Consider the following 27598-nt stretch of genomic DNA (forward strand, 5'->3'; position numbering starts at 1 on the left):
AAAAGGGGCTCTTCCAAAAAGGACGTCAATTTGTGTCACACAAATGTCACGTCAATCGTTGGACAAATTTGACCCAGTAGAGTGCGGACACCGGTCATTTGCGGCGGACAGTCGTCGGTCGCGATCTCCGGCTATGGTAGTTATATAAGACTTGCGTAAGTCAACCGGTGGAATGGACGTTGCAACTCAGATTCACGCCGCCTTCGCTCGGCCTAAATCATCGCCTGTCGCGTTGCCTGATGACCATCGATTAGCTTCATTGAAATCGGTTGCAATTTGGATTATTGTCTCGCGAATTGGGGTTAAGTACCTGCTTCTTTATTTGCGTGATGAATAGAGCAATTTACGAAGCGTTATCACAGGTTGCTATTTTCTTTGAATGAAACTTTTATTGTACAACTATTGTTTGTTGTTGTATCTTGCTAAAGAAAATTGAATAAAGTCAAAGTTAACTTCATTTATTAAATCTAAAATAATAGTTTACTTTCGCTTTTGATCTCTGAAAACAGTTAAGCGATTTCAAACTTAATGCAACTCAGACTAAATTCATAAACAAAACGCAATCAAAACTAATGGAAACCATTAATTTTGCTGATCGCTTCCCTCTTATGCAACGAGAACATTAACAGTATCCATTTCTTACACTACGGTCATGTCTCATTGAATAGAGCGGAAAGTTTCTAATTCTTATTGGATTTTTTTCATACAATTGTTTTGAAAGCATGCAAGAGTTATCCAACTGGTGTTACTATTATTATGTGCGTTGATGTAAACGTTACAGGTGATTACAGCTCATCGTTCGTGTATTGATGTGAACACCTTTTGTAATGTGGTTATGTCACTAACACATCATCTCTAGTGGTATTTACAAACAAACTAGGGCAATGAAGTTTCTTTTTTTTTTATTTCGATTTTCTTTTTCGTTGTGCTTTTGTTTTTCTTTTAATAAAATGTTGCCAGTATTCGTACTAATCCATTCTTACGTCACTCGTTGTTTAATAATTATAGTTAGTATTTTTTACTACGCCAACACTTCACAATTGTTTAATTTGCGTCTATTATTATGCCATGAGAACATTAATATATTAAATGGTTTCTTGGTATTGTAATAAACAAACGCTTCTTAACAATAATACTTCTTAAATTCTTTGCGCGGTAAATGTAATAATCCACTTCTGTTTTTCTGGTTTAAATAATTATAAAAACGATTAGAATGGTTTGAAAAAAATCTATTAGGGTATTTCGATTAACATTTACATATTACGTAATCAATCATCAGTAATAAGCAACAATTACAGTTTCAAGGAATCTCATTGGTTTAATTGACTGTTGAAGTATTCAATGAATAGTCTTCGTACACTGCACTAGCCTAGACTTGACTTCTTAACGAGTCTTTTTTTATGCAGAGAAGATACTAAATTGCTGCCACAAACGTCAATGTACAAAAACTTAAAGTCATATAAGAGTTAATAGAAAAATGTTCTATCACATATTTTGTTCTAAGTAGAAACATATAAAACGAATGACAAAGTACAATAATCCTTACAAAATGACCTTGTTGTCATGTGAACCGTTTAATTCGCGGGTTTCATTTCATTCTACACAATTATCAAATGAAACATGAGACAGTATATTACGCACTTTCATAACTTGTTTAATTAAACATCATCAATTTAGTTCGCTCCATACATTAGTCATATAAAAAGTTATTGCGAAACATTCTTCCACGCTGTCCGATGAGTAATATCTAACGATTTTTCAGCAATTTCTTTGTAGCTTGTTTAACAGGGGAAAGTAAGTAAATCATGTGAACATATTACATTACTACATTCGTGTTTGTAGATGAAAGAAGTTGTGCTATTTATTTTGGACGTGTTGGAAAAAATATTAAACAAGTTTTGCGAAAGTGTAATGTCTGTCGGCTAATGCTATAGGCTATGTTCTTGTCGAAAAAATAATCGTCATTATTAAAAACAAATAAAAAAAATATACATAAAACCACGCCGTCTTCCCATAGGGGTAGACAGAGAACGGCAAAAAATGATATAAAAAAAATAGGTAAAAAGACGTTCCTAAATATTCAATCAGTTTGCTAATAATATGTATGGCACTATTTAAACCGCTAAAGAATAACTCTGTTGAGAAGTTCAAAGCAAATAACGACAAATTTTCTTAAATGACAAAACTGCATTTTTTGCAGCACACAAACAAATGCTTTAATTCCTTGAAGACAAATACAAATCATATTGTAACATCTATAAATCACCGGTATACGAGTAACATTAATTGTCTCTTAAAATTCTTTAACATTTTATCCAGCTGGATGTCATTATCTTTTTGATGAACTATTTCTGTGTCCACTTACAACGTCTAAACAAATATTTATTTTAACTTTATGATAGTCTAGGAAATTTTAATTAAGACAGTTTTAATATTATGACTTAGATCAAATGCATCTATTTTTGTAGCTCTACTTTGATATAAGTTATAAATACAAAAGTATAAGATTAGTAAAAAATATTGGAGTGTTCGATAATTTCAAACGAGAAAAGAAAATTTTTCTGTATGCCTATTTAATTGTAATGGCCAGTATCATTATCATTCTTTTTAACATTATGGACCCCGTTTTAAAAACAAAACAAATAAAAAAGTTTATAAAAACTTCGAAATCATAGAAAGTTTTCTATGTTTATTTTGTAAAGCTAAACACTAGATGCACGCGAGATATTATATAAGAACAATTTGTAATACTGTTATCTAGATTGTAATCGATCGACTAGTTATGCTGTAACCGATCTAAAGGTAATTATAAAAGTGCATGTAACGTCATTAGCATCGCATTTTAAATTTTTGCATGTGATTTATAGCCAAAGATGATATCCAGAATAAATACAAAATTATTGTTAAAATACGTTACGGTTTCACTTTAAATTAGGTTACCTTGCGAATTGATGATAACTGTAAACCAATATTTTTTTATTATTTAGAAGTAGAACAAAAAGTTCATCGAGGCAGTAACGTATTAAATATCAACTTGATAGCCATGTAATAAGAAAAAAAACTGCAAAAGAACGCTTAATCTCTTGACTTATACTTACAAAGTAACAACGTATGCTTCAAGGAATAAACTTCATGTATTATTCATAGCGAGTCTCCGATGATGTAATTTTATCCAGACTAATTAAGTAAGAGTCCATTTACGCGTAAAAAGTATCAACTATCAGAAAGGTGCAAGGCAGGTGTAAAACCATGAACTTTTACTTACATACTAAGGCTTATTTAGAAATTCACGATGGCATTAATTAGTAAGAAGTCCTTCGAAGCGTGATCTTCATAAAAACATAAATTATATATTAAACTGTTATCGAAGTAACAGTTGCACCTAATTAGTTTTAACAACGTAACGTATTTTCCACTCTAGTATCGTTAAGTTAAAAATAACAGTTATTTTTAGCTATGAAACCGTTTTTTATTCTAACTGTAGACGAATCTAAAGAGAATTCTTCAGATAAAATTAACTCTGCTTCTATACGTTTAGAGTAAACATACACGGCGACTTAACCCGACTGCTAAAGCCAAAAGGAATTTAGCTTTGCCGCAGTTAGAGAGAGAAACTTTAATACCCAGAACATTCGGTTGTATAAACTTTCTGGAATATCGCTTTGGGATTTTGCAACACTATCCACTTACTATTTTATTCTGCATCCTCTATTTGTTCATATTTCTGTATATTTGTGTAGTAATTTTCAACGGGAATACAAGTTTACTAATTTGACAAAGTGACAATATGGCTCTATTTAATTCTGGAGACGACTGCCAAATACAAAACGGAAAATAAACTTGAATGTTTTGAGGCAAGAGAGGGACTATAATGGCGACACTTTACGTTTCAAAAGTAAATTCTAAGAACCAAACCAAATTAAATAATACACGAATAAAGTATCACTCTGAAGCTAGCGATACAATAATTACTTAACCTATATCACCCGTGATATTTCCTCAAGCTATGTCAACAGACATGATTCACGCTTCAAACGGAATGCGGCAGGCGGCGTCGTGTAATATGGATCATAAACAAACGCACGTGCGCCTGCGCCGTATCTATAGCCTCTCAATAAACTGATAACATATGTTGGCTCAGTTTCAACTCTTTATTACTATGCATATCGCGTGTTTTAATTATAACAACACTGTTTGACTACTGAGACAGCTGTTAACAGTCATCATAAAATTTTCTGCAAACGATATTTCAACATTTCTCAAGCAAAAAATGCATGACCAAGAACATAGAACTAAGATAGTGTACTGTTATCTTCGATGAATAATTTTATTATAGAGTGTTTAGGTAAATAATAATATGATAAGATTACAGTCTAGGTACTGACGTTTTTTGTACAAACGGCTAAATAACAAGACGCACTTATTGCCAATACACAGAAAAAGAATTGTATGATATGATTTTATCGAACGAAATTTGTGGCCCTATTTTAGTATAATTAAAGAATGAATCAGTGAACTGTATCAAAAGCTAATAAGATACAACTAAGTTGTGTATCAAAGGGTCAGGTTAGAGAGGTCAGACGGTAGTTGCTCAGTAAATATCGGTAATTAGCCACAAGCTAATGATGATCGATTACGAGATCATTGACCGGAACATTAACTGTGGTTAGTTAAAGGAAAGCCAAACGAGGTCTATACTGATTATAGGCCTCATTACCTTCATATTTGGGAAGGTATATCTACGATTAGATACGAGTCAATGGCATAACCCAATAGTTGCATTAACTACGATCAAATTAATGCTGAACCCGTACACGAATATTTTCTTCTAAGAAATACTGGCAACCTTCAACATCCTGTATTTTCATTGATCGTTGTTTGTATGCACACTAACTCTCAATAATTACAAACAATCAATCAACAAGCAACATTTTACACACACTGACAAGGTAACCGAGACTTCAAAAGCTCTAACTTGATTACTAATCTCGCCTTATACGATATTATTACTCACAGCACAATCTAATTGCAATGGTTTAGCAAAGGCCTTGCATATTAAACGTAGGAAGTGTGTGCGTGTGGGCGTCTTGCGAATTCATACCATTATTCAATAGGATGTGCTCCTTGCTTTAGAATTGATATAAATTGGGTTATAACATCAACCTGTGTACTCGAATAACCTTGGCCTAGACAGGACATGTGATAGACAACCTTTTAAGGGCGAACGTGACTTTATAAGAAAGAGCCTATCTTGTTGCTTAAGCAGTCACGTGTATAAGGATCCAAGTTGTATTATGAAATACTTTGTTAACATTGATGATGCAGAAGAAACTGCAGCAGATAATAAAATATTGATCGAGTACTCCATAATAGATGCTGCTACATTATTTATTGTAGATAAAACATTCAAAAAAACAGGACAACATTTAGCGAGGTATCCCACAGCGAGGGGTCCACACGTGACAACTATTCCAAGTGTTGAACAAAAAACAACACTTTATCTAAGTGAAGGGTTTCAGAATGTGGCGGGGATCATAACGGGGGCATCTGTATTCAGACCACGCGCCGCGCAGGAAGGCAAAAGCCACAATGTGTCTTGAGACTTCCGACTCTTGTTCAATATTTCTATTATTGATACTGGATCAGGCCTAAACGTTGTATATTGGAACCCAGCAAAAGTTTCATAAGAAATCTGAAGAATTATCCACCATTTGTATTCCGAGCGCTAAGCAGAACGTATCAGTTATCCAGTTCCTACCGAATGAGCGAAGTTACACGAGCGATTTGTATTTTTCCTCATTCAATGATTAATCTGTTACGTTGAATCGTTTATTCATACTATCGTTTTAAATAGTACTCAATGTACTCATCTACGTGGAAATCCAAATTACACACGCGAAACTTCATCGCAAGAACGCTTTTAAAGCAAAAACTTGAAGGCCGTTTTTTGTTACTTATCGCTATCAGAGATCTAGTTTTTTTGTGCGGAATTTTAACATCGCGGTTAGTGTATTGATATCATAGCATCTTTGTAACTACGTTGTACAGTGAGCAAGCATTCGTGCTTATCTAATCGCGTTCAAAACTAGTGGCGGTAATAAAAAATATAAGCATGTGTTTGATATTATAATCAGCTAATTTTAAAATTCTATCACGTTTTAAGCCTGCATAGCTTGCTATCATTTGCGTAAAAATAGAAATTTATGCACCAGAAATAAGCATTAATGCATCCCGAGTCTCGTCAGTAGATTACTCGGGTAAAAAACCTCTAGAAAAAGTTGATGACAATATGATAGCAATATTTTCTTTAGTCAATTCGTTATGCTCGCTATTAGTATTCTTGGCAATAACCGAGTTTGTAGAACAGGATATGCACAGGTCGATAGTAGTGTCTGAGGTCGTTGCAATGCGTCTCAGGTTGGTCAAACAAACACGTTGAGTTGACACAAGCAAACGATGCGGGCTGTGTCACCGGGACCCGTACCTTGATGACGACATGAATACTGATGTAGGGACCAATCTTGTTACATGTTTGTGCAAACCTAAGATTTGCATAAGATGTTTTGAGGAAATCGTTAATCAAGTTGTACAGGAAACTGATGTATTAGCGACTAACGGTATGAGTTTAAAATATCCGCAGCGGGATGTTAGAAAATAGTAATGTAATAGTGATTTATTTATAATTAATGTATTTCAACGTTAGAACACGCAACAAAGTGTTAAGCGATGTGATGTAATTATCAAAAGATTTTTTTCTCTTATATGTAGGTACATTGGACATTGCACCAATTTATTAATATACCTACTTAGTATCATGGTAAAAATAGAAACGCAAAATAAATGTGATATGTTATTATAGTTGGATAAAGAAAAATAAATGTCGTATTACACCAACATATGGCAGTATTTCTAATAGATTAAAAAGTTTAAAATTACGTCTATTTTGCGAAACGTATAATCATAAACTTTCTACCAAGACGATGGGATTGCAAATTGCTCCGTCCAACCGATATTTTATATCGCTGTAGCAATTATGCTGATAGTAGTATTTTATTTATCACAGAATTAATTTGAACAATATTGTTTCATTTAAAACCAATCAATATTAACTACGAGATAGAAAAGTTTAACAAGTTTCACTTTTGTTGTTTAGATTACTACTTATAATCTCACCCACAGATAGCTGTAATCATATTGTGCAAGCGAAATTGAAAGGTGTTGCAAAATAGCTTCTGTGAGCTCTCTTACCTCTTTATTTTATCAATGAGCGATGACCACAGCAAAAATATAAGAGGTTTTAAGTGGTTTTGAAAATTAAATCAATAAAGTGCTAAGCTTTTGTTCCTATTCACTTGAATGATCTTTAAATAGGGCGGTCATTAATCAATGTACAAGAACGTTGACGCGGAAGGAGTTTAAAAAAGAAGGATGGCGCAAAAAATCTTTTATTATCCGCTTGAAGCACGAGCACGCCCTACCTATCAATATTCATTGTCCTTGTTACACTGAAAAGATTTTTTGTCTATTTATTTTAACTAAACGTTTTTGGCACAGCTCTCTTAGAATAATTGAATTCATAGGGTACACCGTTACTATGTCTACAGAGAACAGATAAAATACTACTGTCGAACGGATCAAAGAGGATAAAACAATATAAATGTGAGAGACCGTGAAACCGATTGATTCTTGCATAGGGGGTGGCCCGTCTGCCGCTAATAGTACTCGCAGACGATTTGGTAAAAAATCTTTCGACTCGAAGCCCTCTTGTAAGTGGGTCACTAAGCAGGGAACATGACGAATCGCTTCCATCACTCTTTAACGTTGCTGCAAGTGGGGGAGACGAGATAAGACTTACACTTAGCCACTCTTGGATTCAAGAATTTTTGATAAATGCATTTTTTAAGTTCTTAAAAGAGGGAAAAGTGCAAAATATATTATCTGTCGGCTTCCATAAAAGTTGTAATAAAATGAAAAACGAGACACGATAACGCTAAAACAAGCTGAATTTAATTAATATTTAAAAGGTCCATAGAAGGATGATTATATTCAGCAGACATTCTAAGAATTTTAGGCACATGGTACTTCGGAGACCGGGGCCTATGAAGTTGGACCGCTACTTGCAATATAAGGAGTTCCATCGAACAATGGGGTCCGTTGTGTTTGCCGGAACGACCTTAACCGTATACATTAGCGAATGTTGTGCCATATAAAAAGGGTAATTAAAAAGCTATGAAGAAGAGTAGCGACCGTTGACCGTGCAAGAAACCCAATTAGCAATGTCATTAAACGAACGGAATTCTAGTGTTATGAGCGGAAGCGTTGCCTATGGGCAGCGTAGTCTATTTAGGCGTGTTGGCAATAAATGAAATATTTTGATAAATATAATTGCGTATTCCAGTGGAGAGGCACGATTGCAGAGTCACGGCATTTCGTAACCACGATCGGGCGCATTCCATCGCGGCGCAGTGCAACGCCCCTACGGGATAGACCTGCGACGGATACTGATGATGCTAGCACGTACACACTAGATAAACATAGCTGCCTACAAAAACTACCTACACTAATGTATTTTAGGTACATAGACGAAACCAGTGGGTAGAAAACAAATAGTAAGCAAAAAATAAGGTTTGGGAACCACTAAATGGGTGAAGGTGTTAATCAAGGTGCTATAAGCGATTTGTCTTCTTCAATGTCTATTGTCTGACTTTTATTACAGTTTTGTTAAGCTAAAAGAACTAATTTAACCGGATACAAAGGTAAGTGGTTTGAGGTGTGCAGATAGTAAGTTGAAGTTGTTTGCTTTTTGTTTTATAGAGATAAACAGTTTTTGCAGCAGAATGTGCGTATGGAGAGACGTATTGCATCTTAAAACCGGAAAAGGTTGCAAAACTGCCGAGGAACACGTGCGAAAAGCAGGCCGCTTGCGCAATCCACGGCGAGTTATCAAAGATTGTTGCCCTCGCTAATGCAGTGTATATCTGCAGTACTGAACTTCGAAGCAGCACTCTAACGGTGTTCCATGGCCCGTTCTGTTCGCATTGTTTTGGTCAATTGCTATTATTGCGAAGAGAAAAAGAATGTGGTTCTCATTAGATGCTTTACGCCCGGGGCGTGACGCTCTCCTCATTATTAGCCAGCTCTATAACGTCTCATTATAGTTTATTGACCGCACCAGCGTTTGATTGTGCGTAAGTATTTATTTACTATGTTGCATATTCAACAAATCACACGAGTACCACATTCACTATACCTTCTGATTTATAAAGTAGTTCTCACGATTATATCTCAAGGTTAACGCAAATGTAAAACACATGTTTTACCTATAGAACGTGGTGGCACGCATAGTGACAATAGATCAAGGGGCTAAACTGTTCCCAGCAAGACGAAGGTAATTATCAAAGGCATTGCAACGAGTATGGAACTAAGTCTGCTATTACTATTTCTTTTTTTAATGAAGTCACGGGAGTTGAATTAACAAAACCGTTACAAAACCTTCACAAACGGCTCGTTTACAAAAAATGCTTACTGTATTATTTATCATCTTTCAAAATGTATTGTGCTCTGAATATTAACTCGGCTCTGTTTTAGGATTAAGTCTTTTGTAAAAAAATGTTTGATGATCAACCGAATTTTTTATTTGTTATGAAACGTTCCGTATACAATGAGGTTTTAAAATAAGAACAAAAGGAATACATTAATAGCCAACGAGATACGTGAAAACTGCCAAATACAGGAGATTACGATGACCATTCACGATGATATAATATCTGAAGTAATAATCGAAAAAGCGATTAGAAATGATATATTGTTAATCCGACAGCCGATGAAAAATATCGTTGCAAATCCGAAATATAAAGGGGAAGGCCAATGTCAACGACCTACACCCTATGGACAACAATGAGACAGATCGAAAAAAAAGGGTCTTACACCATTATGGGGAACAATTACCGGTCGAATGGGTAACCGAATTCTGCTGATACTATAATAATACATGTGGCACGCGCCCGGTTCCTCACAATCCTGTTAAACCAGTTTAAAAACGTATTAAGTGAGAATTGAATACCTAGTAATCCTCCAACGAATTTCTAATCCGACAATTTACTAACATTGTGTAACAGGCCAAAATAAAATAGCCAGCTGCAAAACACGGCTTTAAATTCCAATTATAACCATTTTAATCCTTTGGTTTTGCATATTAATGTTAAAGCTTAATTATAATCCGCGTAAGTAAATATAATTGCGTACAACACCGTGGTCAGGCATACTAAATTTTAAAAGTAAATTTAATTAACGTTTTTGAGGCAAAATTCAACAAGTTTTGGTCTTGGTCGGACCGTTTCAGAAACCGAGGTATAAAATCAAATTTGTACCACATTAAGTGTGCCTACGGTACATCCAAGGGCTCGGTTAACCAGAGGCTGGGGTGTACCAGACGATCAATTTCAAGGGCCCCCTCGCCTTATATTCAAATCCCTTCTTTGTCTTTCGCATTTCATACAGTCGGTGATTCACAATAAAGACAGTCATCCCAAACGCGTGTCTACTTTTTTTTTTTTTTTTTTTTTTTTTTTTTTTTTTTTTTTTTTTTTTTTTTTTTTTTTTTTTTTTTTTTTTTTTTTTTTCGTCAGGAAAATGCATTACTGCATGTCCCGCCCCAGGGAGGAAAGCGGGGGTCTGTCGGGCTCTCCCGCCGGCAAGGCGTTCCGGCTGACTTGGGCATACCGACTAAAAACCTGACGGTGTTCCTTCTGCGGTCACCATAACGTGGCCAGGACGCGGTACCTCCGATCGGATACTCCGCGTCCCAGTCGGTGACGGCCCGCTTTGTATGCGGGCCCTACTTCGAGCGGGGGCAGGCACGAGGATTGCTCCCTAGCTCTCCACTTCAAACGCGTGTCTACTTGTCTCAACGGTCGATAACTTTGAATCAACGAAGTTCATAACATTTATGTTTAATCGGAACTGCAATATGAGCAAGTATGCAACATATTATTGCACACACGTAGACTGATCGATATGTTACAAATAAAATTATGCATCAACAACAATATTATTATGATTGCTTAATTACACTATTGTAGAGTTTACAACATTGCCTCGTCGCGCTTTATAGTGCAATGAACTCTCATACTACGGCTTACAATTAGCAATATACCTGTGGGTAAATATAATAACTTACTAATATAGTGATTATCTTTACATTATGTGCCCCAAATGTGCAATTCTTGTTAATGCATAGAACAACGTAAGTTATAGATAAGACTTATCAGTAGCGATAAAGCAACTCTGTTGGTGATATCATTTAGAAACAATACTGGTAGGGAATAAATAAATATAGGAAAGTAGAACATCCAATAAATTATAATAAAAACAATACGTACTACAAAAACAAAACGGTTGAAAAGGTTGCAAACAATCACTGAGCAACAAAAAACACAGTAGCGCAAATAAAATAATTCCAAGCACGATTTTAATGAACTACTAAAGTCGGATAAACTTGAAACATTTACCGGTCAACGCGCGAACTTTTTCAAAACACTTCACAAAAACGACGACGATATCAAATTTTCGCGTGAAATTTGATATGTGTACTGTATCGAAACGGTCGGATGGGCGCGAGGGAGGCACGACGCGCGCCGCGGCGACCGGCCAACAACTGACGTTTACTCGATGCCCGGCTGTCGCCGTCCCACTCCAGTACGCATGTCCGGAACCACATCCCTTCATCATTTCCACACACATACCCCTTTTTAAATCTAGACTCATATTTCCCGCCTGTTATGGTGATATTAACACTAGTTTTAGTCATAACTATTAAGAAAAAGTTAGGAGTTCTACGATAAATAAAGTCGTGAAAGAAAAGGACGGCAATAAATGTAGAGACAAGGTCGATCGTGATTGTGTTGCAACATCGCCTATAGCAAAAGCTAACAGTTCGGGTTTTACACCTGGTTGGTAAAGATAAGGAGATTTAGAATTGCTCTGAGCTCATAAATACTGTCTGATTTTTAATCTAAAGGGGGGAATTATTTTCGGTCGTCTTAATCTCTCGTCGAGATGATGGTTGTTTTTATTGGAGAAGTTCTGTTTTAAAGTTGGTGCTACAAAAAGCCTCAAAGAAATAAAAATCAAATAATCCGTTTGGAGATTTTGAAAGCATGCTCGGCCAGTTATGTGACATTACATTTTTTTTATATTACAGAGAATTATGACAGTTCCAAATTTCTCCAAACTCGGTACCGTAACACCACGTAACGCGCAGCATTAATAAGCCTCAGCTGGATGATGTTGATGTCTTTATAGCTCATAATTATATTCCTCACTTTCACTGTGTGTCACATATGGGCCGCAATGAAAGTGAACAATGTCACAATACACAATAGCTCTCAGCACTATTTCGTCCACACTTTCGTGTGATTCGAAGAAATATTTAGAAAATGTAGTTCTAGAGGTGCACGCAAGACTGCAACTATGTTTAGAAAATTACTGACGTTACTTAAGATGAAGAAACATCCAAAGGTACCGCAGTGATTAAGAAAGATAGTTTAGAATAGGGTTGTGTACACGTAGAGTCATTATGAACTGTCAAATGGAATAAGTTAAATATCTTTAACTAATAACTTACTAAAAATAAAGTCTTCCGTGAAAACAATAGTCAATTCCAAAATGCGTTAAATATGATTCTATAAATAATATTTTTTAAAGAAACTACTTTGTATAAGTATACTTGTTCATTTGAGATGATACATTTTGTATAGTGTCTATTTGATTTATATGTAAATCGGTACCCGTTTTAAACATCTTGCAATTAAATCCTCGATAGCTACATGTTTTTCACACCTGAATGAGCAGCTATTACTCACATTTGATCATATGTGTTAAGAAATACAAAAATATATAATTGGCGTATGTTTGTACGAGCAGTCCTCGAATGGAGGTCGCGTACGTGCAATCGTCGCCGAGAGCTTGTTACCGTCTCGGAGCGGGTAAAAGTGCATGACTGCAAAAAAATATATACCATGTAATAAATTGTACCACAGAAATATGTTTCTCGCTTTGTAAAATAAAAATACTATGGTTGTTGTTTGAAGAAATGGAATCTGAGTATTTTTATATGAATGGTAACGACTAGACTTAGGAATAGCATAACAAAAATAAGTGGTAATTTTAAAACTTGATTACTCCAATACAGATTTAATAGGACAAGTATACTGTCTAATAGGAGTATTAGCCTAGCCTTTCTTCCAACTATGTTGGAGTCAGCTTCCAGTCTCACTGGATGCATCTGAATACTAGTATTTTACATGGAGCGACTGCCTATCGGACCTCCACCACCCAGTTACTACTTACCTTAGTCTTAGAGATCAATCAGTGCGGCTGTTGTTAACTAAGCGACGAGCTGTCCAATAATAAGTCCAGACCAGAAATAACTTACGAAATATTTTTACAGTTCACTATCTACGAAACTGAGAAGTTTAGTTACCTACAACTATTGAACAACTTTTGTTTATTTTAAGAGACATAAGAATAAATATTGAAATAGCAAGTTTCCACGCAATACTATTTATGTATTTGTTAAGATGTTATTGCACATGACGAGAGAAACATGGTTGGTGTAATCCATAGACGTAATACTGCAGTTGAGGTCAGGCGACGCTACATACAAGCAAAAAGTTTTGCTTGTATAAGTAGACACTCATACTATTCAGTCAACTATGACTTACAGTCTATATTGAAAACTAATTTTAAGTACTCTTTCTCTAATTTAAGCTACGTAATACTTGATTGTAATAGAGTTTTGATTATTTTAGCAACAACTGATAGTGTGCTCGCGTTACCTTAGGATTGAGATTCTATTCCGTTTATTAAAAATACACACATATTTAAATTAAGTAGTGTATAACGATCTGAACTTAGTGATGTTGAAGATTTTACCTCCACATAATAACCTTTTTATAGCTTGATTCATTGTTTGATAACTGCATGTCAAAAGTTTATTACAGTGTAAGTACCCATATTCGTAGACTTGAACCCGATAGCTGACTTCAAAGAGTATTTCCCGATAAACCACGTGACATAATGTCAATATTTACACATTATTAAATGCTACTTGAGTGGCGTGTTTAACAAACGAGGCTAGCTGGAAAGTGCGCACGCGCAGCTCGACATTGAACCACCTGTTCACTTCGACTTATGTTAGTGCCACTTACCTAACACTTGCATTCAAGTTTACGGGTAATTGATATAATTTATACATTTTTGAATATTACTGAGAAAAAGTTCGAAACAGTGGCAAGGTGATAGTTTTTGTTATATTTAAGTTTGGTATTGTAAAGTCAATTTATGTATGTATTTGTTCACTGTAAAAATAAAATTTTATTACTTGAGTTGTACGATTATTGCATATATTAATAAAGTTAAAACCGTTTTAGCAAAGGAAATGTAACGATTTTGGAATGTGATTACAATTTCCCGAGGAAACTAATGAATGTGTAACTAAGCCAATCGTAACATAAGCTTGTGCATAACTCTGAAATGTAAACATGCAATAGTTACAACTATAGTCAGAGGCATTGCATAAATACTAGCCGATTCAATATTAATGTCATAAATAAATATTGAGCACTTATACATAAGACTTGGACCAAAATGACAAAAATACACTGCTGTACCTCAGATATGAGGAGGCTTATATACTAAAGTGGATAAAGAAGCGCTGTAAGTGTTGATAATAATGACTAGAACTAATCAACAATGTTGATTGAAAAGTAAAATCAATCTACGAGTATTGGTATTAGTAAATAGGCCTGTATACCTTATTCGTTTTTTATCAATGCCGTATAAAACGTGTAGTGCAAAACAGTCTCACACATTCAATTTGAATAACAACGCGTATATAATACAAAGAGGCGTAATATATCTCGTAAGTGAAATGTGTGTCAACGACAATGATATCTGCACGTAAAATGAAACAATTTCCCATCACATTTCACCCATCGTGACGGTGTGAAATTACATTTCTCGGCAGTGTCGTGCCTTTTCATTTTAGTTAGACACGCGAGACAAGCAGTCTAGACTATAGGCAATAAGGTCAAAAGTTATACATCGACAGTGATAGACAAGCCTTTGACCCAGTCTGTGATAATGCATGACCGATGCTTGAACAATAAGATGTTATCGAAAGTAGTGTTATAGGGACTCGTGTGTTACTAAGAATGAGTCATTATTCTGTCTTCTTGAAATGATTTGGGGTCATGTGGACTCGATGTAAACTTTATGTTCTTACATAGGTACATATATAAAAAGTTACGCATTTTGTCCTTGGGGTAGGCAGACAAAACCCCTACTTGCTAGGCGCTAGTTGCGCTATAAAGCTATTCATTACATTATTTTAACAATCAAAATTTTAATGTATTTCATTTCTTACCTACGATTGATAATTAATTTATATGCAGTTGAGACGGAAGCAGTAATACAGCAAGAGCTCTATATATCGCCAGCATCGTGCATGATTAAATAATTTTTTGATGACGCTAACCGATTATTTAACAGCTGACAGACTTCCTTATCTCATCCTATTGTTAACAAGGAAGAAAAACATACACAAACTTGGCTTGTTATTGCAACAGAACTCAAAGAAGTAAACATCCAATCAGCGGTACCATGAAACTCGATCTGTATTAGGAATGATCTCGCGAATGACAAAACATTGATATAGAGTTACAACACAAACTAATTTGTTCCAGTTTGCTCAGAAGCAACAAACAAACGTCGTGTTCCGCAAGTATATCAAATAGGAACGCCTGGAGGCATAAAATGTGGATCTATGTAAGTGTAAAGTGTAAACAAAGTTTAAAGGAGTATATGTACAGATATATAGGTACTACAAGCACGTAATGATTTAACAAACGAAAGAACAAGCAACTCAATACAATAGTAGGAAACTAAGTGACTAAGTTACATAAAGTTAAGTAAGTACTGAAATATAAAAAATAACTTCTAACAATGCCGACCTAATTTTATTTTTATTTAAGCTAAAGTATCCGATATAAGTTAATACACTTTTAAAAGTAGTATTTACTAAACATGTAGCTCATTTGTTATTTCTACAACTTAATGCAAAGTTTTTATTTCTGCGATAAACGTTAAGTAAAAATAACGGTATAGCGTAAGAAAAGATTTGCAATACGCTGACAAACAAAAAAATACTTTTTGCCAACAAGGCTTCGTAGTCTGAATGAACTACATAAACGTTTTAAGAAAAATAAGTCAGCATTTCTGTTCAGAGTTTTCAGAGCGTAGTAATTTAGGCGGAACGTTGGCTTTGGAGCGTTATACGAGTACTTATCGTGCTCTAAAGCTTAAATAGGTTCTACAAAAACAAGAGTGTTGATCAAAGTAGTTTTCATTTATATTTATGAGCTATGTAACCTAAACTCTTGAGAGCTTTTCATCATAGAAAATACATTTTGGAAACATTATACTTAGACAGAAACAATCTACAACAAAGTCAGTAAGAAACAGATAATTCATACTATATTACCTTTCGTATTAGACCTTAAACGATATGAAAGTTTAATACTTCATCCCTTAAAACCACCATCAAAAGTATACACGCAACCCGAAAATTATATAAACATAAAGGTCTCTGTAGCTCTACCATGAGTTGGCGTAGTTAAATCATCTTACTTAACTAGAGTAGTTAACGTGAGAACGCAACTACAACAGTGGGCTTAAATGTTCGTACCATGAGTTGTGTTGACGTTAACTACTCTCGTTATAGTTAAAACTATATCATTCGTAGTAAGATTTTTAATCTGTGGTTTTGCGACATAATGTCAACATTCAATCTGTAACTTGACTAAGCTTGAGTGTTGTAGTTCTATCTCCTTCTATTCACATAAGACAGACAGAGAGAAAATACGACACACGTTTCAAATTGATATGGTAGTATTAACCAACAAAAATAAGAAGTCGTCGCTTACATATAATTTGGGACGTTTTCGTGTATTTTTGATTTTGTGTTATTGCTTTTTGTTTATTGTCAGCCGGGGACAAAAGAAAACACCTCAGTTACGTTTTAGTGCTAGTGCAAGGATTCTAATTAACAACTAATTTTATTTTCATCTTTGTTTAAATAATCCTCTTTCCTGCCGCGTCCTAGGAAACTTTATGAACATGTTTGCAAAAACTGCATGGTTTAAAGCTGAAGTAACTTTTACAATGATCACCCTTGTGGCCTCTTGGGAAAAAATGGTTCGCCTCCCCAACAACACGCTGATACAATATACATACATACAAATCAAAGGTAAGCTTAACAGGCTTACCTTTGATGCTAATGAAACTCTTTGAAATGATTTTAAACCCGTGTGTTGACATAATAAATCACAAAATTCTATAAACACTTCTTTGTTAGTCGATATAGTTTTGTAAACTTTGTTTTACAATTATTGAGAGATTGAGGGGATTTCCACTTAATTCCCGCATACCACTTTGAAATGTCTTTGTTCACGTCGTTCATCTTTGAATGCAGCAGTTTCAAACATATCACAACCAATATTTGTTCTATCGAACATTTTTTAATGGAAAATAACTTCAATTATTTGTAAAACAATACGCTCTCACGAAGCTAAAAGTCGGTGAGTGCCGTAACTACTATAGTAATAGTTCGTTACTACAGCATCTGTCAAATTCGTAACTCATGGTACCATTATCGTACGGAAAGAATGAACGACAAAGCCAATCTACATTCACTGTTGTTTAATTTAACTACACGTTACTAACTATGGCAACTCATGGTAGCAATGTTGGTACCTTAACTATCCGCTAGAGGCGCTGTTCGAGTTTTCATACATTTTTTCAACTACAGTGTCTGCGGGAGACTATAGTTGCCAACTCATGGTAGAGCTACTGTACAATCTCTCGTGTTTGCATTGCCAAGCAAACATCGGGTAAAGAGCGGAAACGTTATTACAACTCAGTACCCGTACCAACGCATTCACCAAATTGTGATGTTTTAGGAAGTCACCCTTTTTTTAACATCCATTGCCAACTCTTCAAAGAATCAAGCTCAAGCTACAACTTAGTAAACAGCAATGGATGCATGCGTAAGTAATTAACGGCACAATTACTTATGTTGCGTGAAATTATTTTGTGCAGTGGTACAGAGGAGCACTTGAAACAAACTCCCGGTTTAGTTAAATTCTAATGATTCGGGTATTAAGTTAAGCCGTGCATAAACACGAGTGTTTACTTTCGAATAAATATTAAGCTACACGCTGTACAATGGCTTTAATAAGAGGGTAAGTTAGTGGTCTCCTAAATGGAACCACAAACCAGAAGCTAAAACTAATAGGTAGGTTTTGTTGTAAAGATTCAAATCAAATCAAATCAAATCAAATCATTTATTCATTTAGGTCAAATATTGACACTTATGATAGTCGTTACAATTACTGAATCTACCACTAGCTCGGAAAGGGGGTAGAGCCTTATGAGAAGAGCTAGCGAGAAACTCACGGCCACTCTTTTCAATCGCCAAAAAGTTTTACAATGTGGTTGATACAATAATTGATCATGCGAGGAGCTGCCAACAATCAGCGATATAGACTAAACGTCAATTAAGTTAAATGAACATAGCTAGGTTATTTATTAGTCTCTGATCATACCGTATGTTGGGAGCACCTACTAGCATGTGATAATAAGAATATGGGCAGCAAGTGAGCACACTGGTTGTGAACATTATAAAAGAAAAAAGTGACAGTTTTATGAATAACATCAAATTGTACGTAACATCACCTATTTGCATCATTAATTGCCCATATTTTACAATATTTAGACCTACTGCTACTGAGTTTATACAATTTATAGCAAAGTTCCCTAATTTCAAAGAATCCTAATCAAGCGAGCGACTAATCCCAAGTAACCACTAATCCCCATTCACTGTTTCACATCAATAGTAGAGCTAAAATTTAATTTATAATATCAGTAAAAATAATAACAGCAAAAATAGTAAAGGAGGAATATCTTTTTTATTTTTGTAACACATAATTTATAAGAATATCAGAAAATAATTTGTAATTTGCAGACCACTTAACTTTAATAGTTTCGCAGTAAATAAGCAATTATATTGATATTGGAATTAGAAAGGAATCATTTTGCCATTTATGTCGATTGAAATCCTAGGATCATATCAAATGACAATAACCGAGACAAATGTGAGTGAAAATGTCCCATGTGATTGCCATCACCCGTTTACGGGGTTATTTCTAAGCGCTTATATAGCTGCAGTTAAACCTAATGATTTATAATATGAAAATACATCCTCAATTCCTGATTGGTTTAGGATTGGTACTATCAGGTACATTATTCTGAGGTGCGTGTTAAATTTATCAATAATTTATAATCATACACTGCTCTTCTCCATAAAAGTAAATACAATTTTAACGTCAAGAATTTTATGCGGCAGGACATTCGCCAAGGAATTATCATAAACCGCCCCCATTATGTCATAAAGCGATAAATATGCTGTAAAACCATAAACGGAGGCTACGAGCCATATCATAAATTGTGTTGAATTGTCCCACTTTGCACTTTGCACTACTGTCTACTGCGGCCCAGAGAAGGATCTTTTTTACATCGTAGCGATTTATAGGTCCAATAAAAGCAATAAAAATATTTAGAAAAGTTCCTAACGGTTAATGCCTTTTTTGAGATTTTAGAGGGGCGTGTTTAATAATAGTAAGAGGAATTACCAACAACCATAGGTACTTATGTATCTATTTATTTGTATGTGCCTTACTTGGCTACATAAAATGAGTGTTAATAGCTTTTGAGCTCCATCGTACAAACAATAAAATTAAACCATAAAATCATTGTGAAGTACTACAGTCTAGTTTCTACAGACATTATCTTAGATGAAACCTCACATTTTATTGTTTTACAACCGAATCGGCATAGAAACAAAGCCGTAGGTGTTGGAAAACTGCGTCTATATCCGCGAATGTTTATGCCCCACATATTTTATTTGTTTATACAAAAGTATATTACAAGTACGATGATATATTTTGGTAGGAGCCTCATAAAATTTCACCCTGTCTCCCTTTTCCTATTCATATTTCATATGTGAAGTGCGTTTGTCACGAAACGCGAAAATACAATACAGCTTCACTATTATCGTGGTTTGTGTGATTGTATGTACGAGTGGCTTTAGCCAGCTTCCGCTGTTTTGTCGCTCGGCAATATTCAGTTATTGTAACTGTTTGTTGATGTTTATCTTATGTAATAGTTCTGTGTTATGTAATATCCAATTTTCCGAGTGATTGAATTCATTGATCGCTAACTTAGTCTAAGTAAATGTCGCAACCGCAGACGGTTCGCTAGAGAATTATCTAATTCCGAGGATAATTATTTTTAATTATAATCAAGTTGATCATGTTTCTTACAATAAGAGAATTGCAAATAGGGTTTTGTAAAGATGCACTTCTTACTTATTAACCACAAAACGTAAAATAATAATAACTTCCATTTTCCCATACTTTCAACGGGACTTCATTGTAAAAATAAAATAATTAAAAACCTATAGCAAATATTTGTAATTAAACATCATGCATTGGCTAACAGTAAGCTGGTATAAAATATAAGTATGGTAATATTGGCAATGAACGCTCGATACCTCGTATTATATTATTAGCTGGCGGTAATCTCATTACCCACTTTACACAATTCGATGTACGGGGATTAATTAATATGCGATAATTAATCGCTGACTAACGCGTATTGTCATTAACGAAGACGTGCATAATGATCTACGCGCTGAATTGATGTCTCTTGTGATGATAATTATATTATTTATGATGAATATGAATATGTCGTGTTCAGATATTAGTTTGTACGTAATCCCAAGAGGCTTCAATAGTTCAGAACGGATTGAACGTGTGTTTACTATTCGCAAACGGCAGTAGTCATTTTGAAAACAGTCTCAGAATTTGGAAAATATTTTGTGAATGTAGGAGCTTGTAGTACGTTTTTTCAGTCCTCTTTTGTGTCTCACTGCTATGCAACGGCCTCCAGTTTTTTCAACCAAAATTGCCAATCTTGAGCAAAAATATACTTAAAAGCAATACCTCCGTTTAGTTTATTCCTTTGCCTTAAATGGATTTCATAAATTTCGTTGAATATGCGAACTTATTATTATGCTGTCCATGAGAGTAAAACTTTTACACCTGGGTTCATGATCTGTTTAGACCATTGAACTAGGAGATAGGCAGTCTATAAGAAAGTGAAATCTAAACCACAACGGTAGAGATCCCTGCCTTCCTTGCTTTCTCGACTTTCTGAATCTTCATGCAAATCTTAGATCTAGGTGTAAGATAGTACGTTCAAGGCACTCCAATGTTAAATGATTGCAACCAGGCTGTTGCAACTAAGTATTTATTCGTCAAATAAATAGTAAGATCTTGCGCTTTGATTAAGGATTGAAGAATAGCCTTACGGGGGAACTAGGGTTAATCACAAAATGTTCTTAGAATACACTTCGACTTTATCAGTATTACGTTTACTTATTGATAAAAATTATTGTTATTCATTAAGATTTCGTATACGTAATGAAACTCATTATAAAACAAATTGGAGCATTGATTCTTAATCAAAATTAATTAAAAAACGCTTTGTCCCAAAGTCCACTAAATCGATTGGCGAACCATCTCAAAAGAAAATTTGCCATAATGAAATTACGTAGAAAACCATTGGGAAAGTATTTTCTATAAATTAAGGAGGGTAATGAAGGGGAGACTATGAATTATTTTTAAGTGGCGGCTGCCCCTGCGTACTTCATTGATTTTAATCGCAACCGGGATTTCGAACACGACTGTACCTAATAGGAGAGTCGGTGGAAGTCAACTAATTTTTATTTATTTTAGTGGCTATTAGGTACAGTCGTGTAAATGTAGATGAACAATAAAGATTAAGCGCTGGTTACGGAATAATTCAAAAAGTTTTGTGGGGATTTTTTGTCATAAATTCCTTTCTATCGTTATAAAAATGTTAATATATTTACAAGTAGGAGGAAAATAACGTTAAATAAAGATATGGATAACCTTTTCTGCAATAAGTTCATTCAACTACAATCAAATTCGCTCAGCTTTTTAGAAAACCCTAAATAAATAAACGACATTGAAGTAAAAACTTAAAACTTCGTACTCTCGTAACTAGATTATTTAAATGAACTATTGTATCTAAAACGTTTTTGTTCCCTAGACTTGAAGACTATCTCACTAATTTTAGTTAGATTACCCTTGTTAGCCGGTAGGAGCGGCGACTTGTACAAAGAAAAGCTACAATTAGTAGCGACGAGTCCTGATTGTGCCAACAAGACGCCACTGTAAATTGTATTAAAATACATTGGATCTACGTCTTTGTTACTAGATGCGCCATAAAAAGTAAAAAGAAAAGTGTATAAGAAATGAAAAAAGTGTACCCATAAAATGGGGGAAAATGAATTCAAATATACAAAAACCAAAACAAATTGGTGTTCCCATTTGATACACAAACAAGTCTTTTTTTAATCAGAAACAAATCTTTTTTCAAATCAAAAACTATAATTAGGCATAATCTATACATAAACTGCACCTTTATGCAATGATATAGTATGTTTTCAATTTATTTAATAATCAGTTATAACGTATAAAAACGGCATAAACGTGGACCTAGTTCACCATCCAAACAAAAAAAGACAAAAGGATAATATAATAGACAATCATAACTACGCCTATTTAAGATATCAATCTACTCTCAAGCTTGAACAGCCAAGCCACTTCCTTAAATAGATTCTGGCTATATTTCCATGTAAATTATATTGGGTGCCCCTTCAGAATATTCACTTAGCGAATGTTTCGAACCGGTCTTTTGTTACCTCAGTAGAGAACTCTCGTACATTTACATGCGCCTATGTATGCTATAATAATTACGTTAGGGGTTTATTTAATAGGCGTATCGTTCGCTTTGATGTGTATTATTATAGTGATTAGCGTCATTACAGTTAAGAGACTATGTGGCTTATAGCTTTCTTCAGGATTAGTGTCCCTTGAGAGCCATTTGAATATATATTTCAAATGTTAGCATCTAAAGTGTACGTATTAATTAAGTGATATAATAGTTACGCTATAATTATTTTATGTATACCTTAAACATTATCTATAATGACTGTACATAAAAGCCATTACTTAGATACAAAACGTTGGTACTTACAATTTATTCAGTGTCTGCTTTCGGAAGTTCAATAAATTTAAATTACCTGAAAATAAAAGAAAACAATATTAACAACACAAATAAATTACTATAAAAGCCGAAACAATAATTGTTCTAAAGTTACAATTGCCTAACTTGAACTAAGTCAGTAAACAGTAACTCCGTAATTCTATTTGTACTAAGCGCCTGACAGTTTAGTTACAGCAAGAAACAACGCGCGCATCGTGCAGTGGCTCTAAACAATGCAAAGGCGCTGAACGTCGAACGCTGTATTGCCTCGTGAATTATTTATTAATGAGTTTAATGCGTTGTATCTTATGTTTTTCTAGCTATTTGTCATTGAATTTTACAAAAACGACCTACTTAAAATATATATTTTTACGCATTGGTTTTATATGTTAAACATTTTTGCGTAAAAAAAAGTCGCGTGAGATAAATATCCAACCAAATTTCTTTTGTCACAGTCATAAAACAAAGTTATTATCACATCCAAAACTTCCCAGACAATCTTTAATCCAGTTAGTCGGTTAAGAGTAGGCGCGATTCAAAAAATTATACTCGAACTCATTTAAGTCTTAAGTCGCGTTTAATTAACGCCGGAGTCTTGGGAAGGCAGACATCAGAAAAATAATAATGGCCTGAGTGCAAAAGTTAGCGGGAAAAAATCCTGTCGCCATCTTACCCATTCCGTTTCGACAAGTCGTGTTTTACGAAGATGTTTGTAGATAGAACCTTGTTTTATTTTTACGAGCACTTTTGATGTTTTTAATTACTTTTCTCTTTAGATTGAGAGGTTTTAAATTAATATTTTAGCTAAAAAGCAATTTACGAAAATTTCGTTTACTTTAGTAGAGTAATGACTAATATGTATAAGGAGTGCTCTACACTAAGTTTAACCATTTAAACCTTACTTATGAATGCCAAATGAAATAGCTCTAAGCTTTAGTCGAAAAACTATAGGAATCAACTGCAATTAATTTTTTGCATCAACCTTTACCACTTCAGCAAAATAAAAAATCAATACCTACACATAAAAACGCTATCGTTAAAACGTCATACTTCCTTTACAAAAATTCTATCTAACACAATACAAAGGGCCCACCATTAGCTAGCTACAAAGTAAAAGGTTGGCAATATCAATTGTACGTCACCAGTGATATACCGATCATCATTTGTTTGACGTGCGGGACCTCTGAGACGGCTAATTGAAACAAATATTTGCGGAGAAGCGCCCGGGGAGATGTAGGGATGAAGAGTGAACGGTTTGACGTTGATAAGTTTTGAATGTCTTTATGGATAGGGGCTTTGGAACACGATACATTGGAGAAATGCTCTCATGATGAATAAGTTATATTATTTAGGACTTGGCTAAGACAAAGTGTGTGAAATTAAATTAGACTTTTTTGTAGTTTTCGTTTTGTTTCATTGTTTTTTTGATTATCGCAATATATGAATTTATTGTTACTGACCATTTATTAAGGCTTACTGCCAAATTGAAAAATTATTTGTATAATATAGTTATATTATTTTGTGTAACGAATCACGTAAAACATAGTTTGTCCACATTCAAGTTTTTCGATTAGTGTAGGTAGTTTATTCGTCTATTTATTAATTTCTTCACGTCGATAAATTGGCTTTTTAATCAGAACATCACTAGCCACCAATATAGATGTAAAAGCGTTTTCATTTCCAATCAATTACAATGATGTCGCTTTGTGATATTCATTGAACGTTACGCGACCCAGTTCCTTAAACATAAATTATTTTAGATAGCAAGTCATCCAATATTTACTTAAAAGGGTAAAATTATGACAACTTTTACTTTTAAGCATTATAAATAATATAACATCTAAGTAGTTATTAGATATATTTGCGTCGTTGTTTATGTTTAGTACCTAACTTCAGTATAGTTTTACCTCGTTCTCAAACGGACAAAGTGTGCTAACGTCCTTCATTCAAGAAAAACGTATTAGGGATGTAGAAAATTATAAAGCAATCAAATAACCTTTAAGGAAACTTCTCATATTTGATAATACCAGCGACTTTAAGTGTAGAATCGCGCGATACAAAATTAATGGTGCGAGTTACTAAAACACAAATACCTCATGCTATCCTATTTGAAATGCCAAGGATATATCATTGTAATTTATTAAACTTCGATATTGATAGTCATAATTCTAGACAGATGCAATATTATTAGTCTTCACATTCAAAGTTAAATACTGAATCAAAGAGTCTTCAGAGACCTCGACATCGTTTCGTCTAAATATATTTTATTAAATAACAGTGTCGTTCCAAAACTACGGCTAACATAAATATAATTTTTATTCAGTGTTATATAAAATCTTCTAAAACAATTAAGTACTCTTTAAAAAACACAACGCAATAACTTAATCAGAAAATAATACACGTAATTAAAATCGAATGCAGAGCCACCATTAATACAAAATTTATCATTCATTAGTCAAACATTGTATCAAAAGGAAGATTGATACTATCGAAGTACGAAAGATTGATTTCAAATGACTGATTCAATATTGAATTGGGCAATATCGTCGCGCAACATGATTGATGATAGAAACGACTAAAAGAAGCCCGGAGCTCAAGTAATGTTCAAAGTATCTGAAATGTTCGGAACTTTTCAAACGTAGTACTTCAAACAAAGTTCATTAAGGCAAGTTGCAGTTGCAAGTACTCACTAATGGTCCTAAGTATTTTAGACGCAGTGACATGTGTATTAAATGTATACTAACTAATGATGGCGAGAAAAGATTTGCAGTTTCCTCCGCGAAAAGGCAAATGTTGTTATGTTACTTACATTTACGAGTGTTTTAATGAGTGTTTGAATATAAGCATCTATAAAATTTACTATGAAAACCTGTAGTATTAAAGTTAATTATTTGCACATTCACGAGTAATGGAGATGCTATAAAATATGGGTAGGTAAATGAAAGGAAATTCAATTTTCTAATCTGAGCTTAAACACGCCGTTTTCGCAAAATAAATAAATTTAACCCATTAATGTCCCACTGCTGGGCAAGGGTCTCCTCCCGTAATGAGGAAGGGATTAGGCCTTGAGTCCACCACGCTGGCCAAGTGCGGGTTGGGGACTTTGCATGCCCTCAATAAATGTTTTAAACAAATTTTAGGCATGCAAGGTTTCCTCACGATGTTTTCCTTCACCGTTGGAGCATGTGATAATTATTTCTAATACAAACATAACTTCGAAAAGTCATTGGTGTGTTGCCTCGGGTTCGAACCTGCGACCACTTGCGTGGGAGGTGTCAACTTATACCACTCGGCTATCACTGCTCTCAAAAATCAAATTTCGCAAAATAAAGAAATTAAAATTCTGATGAGGTTTTCTATAAAATAATATTGTTACTAAGAAAGTAAAGCTTTCGTCGACAACGTAAACAATATAAAACGCATAAAACATGTTACTCGCAACAAACTGCATTACCTACATTTAGAATTTCTGCATTAAGTTTGCTTAAAACATTTGTTATTATACAAGCAAAAGATTAGGTCTTGTAAGCTTTTAAAGATCGTGTGTTACGTAATGATCCATTTCTCATTCAAGCATTTATTCTCAACAGTGCCTTCACTAACCTTCGACTAATGCATCAAACTACCAATTTATGAAGCCGATGCCTGCAACTCGTGACAATCCGTTCATCTCATACATGCGTTTAAACAAATTGCTCCATATTTGGCTCGAGATACTCATGTATTGCACAACATCGTATCTATTAAGATAAAGTGGGAGATATAAAGCAAAATAATTTGTGGTTTGTTCTGCGTTATTGCGGGCCTTGACAAAACTGTTGCCATCTATTATTTGGTGAGTGGATGTATTTCCTTCGAAAAGTATAATGCTACTGATTCGTTATTTGCGAGATTGAATTTGGTTATTTTGAAGCTATTAGAAAGCGTAATTAGATTTTGTTAATAGATGATCGATTGTGCAATTTGTTATGTTATTAAATAAACGTTATTTACAATTCATTTTGTTCAGCTTGTCATTTTAATGAATAAAATAAAATTCGGTAAGTAGATACGGTAAGTTGCTTGTAGGCATATTGTGTTTAAATAATTTTACAGGGATATAGGCATATGTATAGAACGAAATCAAAAGACAAATCGTTTGGATCATGTCTTAACTCTACTCTATACGTCAAAACATTTTTTTTAAAATTTGGATTTATGCTAAGCTCCATCTGAACATTTTAAACTTATTGGTAACCCAAGTACTAAAATCACCTTTAACGTTTCGTGTTTTAAGAACACACGACTAATATCGACGTAGACAACGCAAGGTTATGAGTGAATAGGAGTATGATGAATGTAAGAG

General features: G+C 34.3%; 2 protein-coding genes across 10 annotated transcripts in view; both read right to left on the reverse strand.

The window, feature by feature from the left end:
• spri (Src homology 2 domain-containing protein sprint) overlaps positions 1-27598 on the reverse strand; it is a 223868-nt gene that overhangs the window by 104738 nt on the left and 91532 nt on the right. For 2 of the 9 annotated variants that reach the window (XM_076121058.1, XM_076121055.1), the window contains exon 1: positions 11382-11946. The exons of 2 other annotated variants lie outside the window; for them this stretch is intronic. The gene's annotated coding sequence lies outside the window, so the exon portion shown is untranslated. Of the gene's footprint in view, positions 1-11381; positions 11947-27598 lie in introns of those variants that run through there. 5 more of the 9 variants (XM_076121056.1, XM_076121057.1, XM_076121061.1 and 2 more) reach the window with 5 other exon arrangements.
• The window catches only part of LOC142977280 (uncharacterized), a 225369-nt gene that overhangs the window by 89677 nt on the left and 108094 nt on the right, over positions 1-27598 (reverse strand). The window lies entirely within an intron of this gene.

This window comes from Anticarsia gemmatalis, chromosome 12, assembly GCF_050436995.1.
Source record: "Anticarsia gemmatalis isolate Benzon Research Colony breed Stoneville strain chromosome 12, ilAntGemm2 primary, whole genome shotgun sequence".
Lineage (NCBI taxonomy): Eukaryota > Metazoa > Arthropoda > Insecta > Lepidoptera > Erebidae > Anticarsia > Anticarsia gemmatalis.